Below are 4,781 nucleotides of genomic sequence, written 5' to 3' on the forward strand. Positions count from 1 at the left end.
ATTAAAGACTCTTCCCACCCCAACACAAACTGGCAAAAGGTTACAAAAACTGTTTAACAAGTCTGAGAGCGCGGATTAGAAACTCGTGGGTACGGTTTATTAAACCGAGGGAACAGTTTGAGAATTCGTGAGTACTGTTTATAAACTGAGCGGACGGATTGCAAAACCGTCGCCACGGGTCGTTTTTTTACTCACACAGGTGACAGGTGGCTCCGTATCCTCCCTTAATGCTGACTTCTGTTGACTTGGGACAAGGAAAAGACGCATTTTAAAGCTAATACTCGCATCGCACACACAATTACCGATCTCAATAGAGCTGCATACAGTTATTTTTTCTTTGCGTGTCGCGCCTCCCCTGTGGCTCTTTGGCACCCCCCAGGGGAGGCGCGCCTCACTTATTGAAAACCGCTGATACACATTATTATCCCTTAAATGTCACTCTTAATAGTCTCGTTTGAACTTGATCGTTTGTCTTTGGCTCAAAGCCACTTACTGCAAACTTTTCTTCGCAGAAGCTTCACGTTTATTTCAAGTAAGACTAAGACGACTCGGCAGATTTGAAGTGTTTCCCCCCTATTGTAGTGACCATCCTCGATTAAGTTTCACTCAGGACTTTTGTAAAAAGCCAAAATATGACCACACCTCAGATTTGATCTTCTTAAAAGTCTGAAAAATCTGCCGAGCACGGTCACTGCCTTCCGCCTTTCCTTCTCGAATAAAAAAAACATTTCGCACTGCGCCTGCTGCTGCTGGATGGACAGGATTTACAGCGAGTTATTAAAATCGCGATAATCAAACACGGTTTTAATAATTCAATTTTAAACGATAATACTAACCGTCAGGACATTTTATCGTGGTTTATAGTGAAACCGGTAATCGTCACATCCCTAGAAAGTAACGTTATAACCCATAACTTAATCTGAACTTCAAGCATCACTAAAGACAGGCATGGCTAACCATCTCGACAGGAAGGCATGTACTGTTGCTTATGAATAGCAAGAATGTATACAAATTGTGTATGCACATTGCACAACACATTGGCATGTTAAAACTTTGCATGTTCATTTCCAAAAATGAGAAAGAGACACAAAATGTCAAAAACAACATAGGTTTAATAGCATTTCAGATAGATTGAAATAAATGATAGCTCATTTTTACCATCTGTAACGTTAGCTGACAAAATATTTTTCTGTATTGAAATAAGTGTGGAAAAGCTTTTAGCTAAGTTTTTAGCTTCATAGGGAAGTAAAAAACAAAGTAACAAAATATAACCAAGAAATATTATTTTGGGTCTGTACAGTTGCCTTAAAACATTAAAATATTTGAGTCAAATTGCCCCGCGAACTTAACAGTAATTTACTGTGTATATGTCAAAACACATCAGTGTTGAAACTTTGCATGCGACTTCTGCGCGCCTCAGCATGCACTGACTCCGCTTTGATTTTACATGGCCTACCACTTCACTTCGTTGCTGAGGCCCTGTCCACACGAACACGGGGATTTTCAAAACCGCAGTTTTTTTGTCCACACGCAAACGCAGTATCTGGTCACTGAAACAAACTACTTTTTTTTTCAGGCTTCCGATTGGCCAACATGGCTTTACGGTTAGGGTTATATCGCCACCTGTTGGTTTGGAATGCTCTTGACAGCGCTTCATAGTGTGTTTTAGCGTTTTCATGTGGACGCGAAAAAATTTCAAACGGAGGAAAAACTGTTTATAAAAATACCAGTGTGTGTGGACTAGGCCCGAGTTGATGTTCCTAATTGCTTCCACTTTGTAATAATACCACTAATAGTTGACCGTGGAATATTTAGTAGTGAGGGAATTTCACACATGGACTTATTGCACAGGTGGCAACCTATCACGGTACACGCTTGAATTCACTGAGCTCCTGAGAACGACCCATTCTTTCACAGATGTGAAGCAGTCTTCATGCCTAGGTGCTTGATTTTATACAACTGTGGCCATGGAAGTGATTGGAAAACCTGAATTCAATGATTTGGAGGGGTGTCCCAATACTTTTGGCAATATAGTGTATGTGGTAAAGATACACACATGCAGAATACAGCATCTGGAAGAGAACCAAAATAAATATTAGAATCAGAGACAATTAAACCACAGAAACACATCAAAAAGCATGAACACAAATGCTGAAAATCTTGTAGCACTCATAGGTGTAGTTCTATAGAACAGCAGTCAACTCTAAAAGAAATCAAATTTGCACAGTGCCTTTTACCATACAAATCATTACAAAGCAGCAAAATATAAAATGGCAAAAGATTGAACAAATCAAGCTTGTAATTTTGAGTCATAGTTAAACTCACCTCACACACCACTAGTCCTTGAATGCTGGGTAATTTACCTCCACTAGAAAGGAGAATGTAGACCCTTTATAATAGACAGGATTGAAATGATTAGCATTGCGCTTTGCATTTATGAAAAGAGACTTATTAATTATACATGATCAGTGCATCAATGTAAATGTCCACAAAATGAAACTCCGAAAGGCATAGATGTAAACGCCTTTCAGCAGCCATCTTGTGTGTTAATGTCTGCCCTATTTGACACCACATTCATCTGACCGGCAATGAACAGGTAACACTTTAAGGCATGATTTTCTTTACTCAGACATTATTTAAAGTTTATAGCTCCATACCAGGTTTCATGCAACCCTGCTCATGTTGCTGTAGAAGCCTTTTACCGCACTGGCGGTTCACCTGAAATAATAGAATATGACTGTCAAAGAATGAACACAGAATAATAGATCATAAATATAGCTCATTGTGAACATTGTTCTTGTCATAGCACAAGCAAGAGGAACAAGCATCCTCTCATAAATTTGGCTATTTCAAGATTTATTGTGCGCCTTAGTAGACACCACATTCATGAATGTGAAAATGAATGGGCAACACAAAGGCAAGACGCTTCAAACAGCATAGAGAGCTATACAAGCTTGAAGGGACAGTTCACCCAAACATCTAAATTGTCATCATTTACTCACCTTCATGTTGTTCTAAACCGGCAAGTTCATTTTTTTCTGCTGAAGTTCCATAGTATTTTTTTTCTTCCATATTATGAAAGTCAATAGGGACCACTAACCATCTTCAAAATATCTTCTTTTGTGTTTAGCAGAAAAAAGAAATTCATACAGATTTGGAACTTGAGGGAGAGTAAATGACCATTTTCATTTTTGGGTGAACTATCCCTCTAAAAAATTTTTTTACAGTAAATATTTAAAATCTGCTGCAATTGAACTACTCGCATGGAGCAATCTAAAATACCACTTTACATCAAATGTAAATCCACACCTGGAGTTCAGAAGCAGTTGCTCCTGGCCCTCATGGTGTCAACATGTGACCGTTTTCCACGTGTTTCAACGTAATGCTGAAAAAAAATACAAAAGGACAAACAATTAAGTATAATTGCATAAGCGACCACGATGACACAACGAGGGCAAAAATAATCACAATCCAATGACGAGCTACATATATTATATGAATGGTTACAACTGGTCAAGACCGAGAAACCCTTTTTAAATGTAACAACAGACATATTTGTTTCCACATCTCAACTGAGAAGTAACTAAAATAAACGGAATATTTGAAGAACGACGACTGTGTGACAAACAATCAACAGGCTAACTGTTATTCCACATAAGAAAAGCTCGCTTTTCATCGAACTTCTAAAGTACATATTTACTATAAAACCTGTCCATATACAAATAGCATCTACCACTTACCAACATCCATCCAACTTGCAACGAAACAGCCACTTTGAGAGCGCATGATGACACCCGTGCTGACTTGATCATCTCCACGTGGACACAACCAGAAAAGACCTTCGGCTTCGGAAGGAAGGACCCAGTGTAGGCGACTATGAAAGTGCCTGATCGAAATTACTTAAACTTGTTTCCTCAGACAACCTACAAAAAAGTTCAAAGTTGGACACACCTACCCATAGATCCTTATTACTATTTTCGACATCTTAAAAATAATACAATTGTCTAGATTAGAGCTCTGCACATTGTTGACTATCTCAAACAAAGAAGAACATCATGAGGTCCATGGTCCCTGTTAAACAATTATATATATATAATACGTATATATATATATACACATATACATACAATATACACAGTGTGTGTGTGTGTGTGTGTGTGTGTGTGTGAGAGAGAGAGAGGTGTGTATTTTTGCTTATACTAGAAAAGGCTTTAACCCTTTAGATCCTGAGCTTTCAATCGTGAAGAAAGTCCACTGAGGAGATAAAATGATACAATAAAACATTAAAAATTAAACTATTTTTAAAAATGAGATTTCTAACTATATGAACATATATATATAAAAGGGATAGTTAACCCAGAAATGAAACCTTACCCTCATGTCGCACTGCATAAAATAATACATTTTGAGAAATGTATGTTTTGGTTGTGAAAGAAAGTCATACAGGTGGAACGACAAGAGGAGCAAATTATGACATAATTTAAAAATGTCCCTTAAAGTAAAAATGGAAAATCATTATATAAAGTGACAAAGAAAATCTAGTACCTTGGTGTAAGTTACTGGGTTTGCTGAGAGTTAAAGGGTGGGAGGTCCAAACCCTGCTTTAGGTCAAACTAAGAGAAACATAAATTCTATCAAGTATGTGCAGTTTTACCAGCAAAGTATTTATTTAACAAAATTAACGCGTTATGCATTTGTAATAATAACACCGCATAGCAAATCTTCAAACTTGCAGTGACGATGGTGGGACTTTTATTTTAAAAATCATCATGATTTTTGCT

The 4,781-nt window shown here is 37.6% G+C and overlaps 1 long non-coding RNA gene across 1 annotated transcript; it reads right to left on the bottom strand.

Moving 5' to 3' along the window:
* Positions 1–1,094: 1,094 nt before the first annotated feature.
* On the bottom strand, positions 1,095–3,865 carry LOC311086101. The gene is made up of 5 exons (XR_014607010.1): positions 3,741–3,865; positions 3,310–3,385; positions 2,658–2,718; positions 2,326–2,389; positions 1,095–2,072 (listed from the first exon to the last, which is right to left on the bottom strand). It is a non-coding gene; the product is annotated as an uncharacterized lncRNA (long non-coding RNA).
* Between the last annotated feature and the right edge of the window lie 916 nt (positions 3,866–4,781).

This window comes from Abramis brama, assembly GCF_963993115.1.
Source record: "Abramis brama genome assembly, chromosome: 7".
Classification (NCBI taxonomy): domain Eukaryota; kingdom Metazoa; phylum Chordata; class Actinopteri; order Cypriniformes; family Leuciscidae; genus Abramis; species Abramis brama.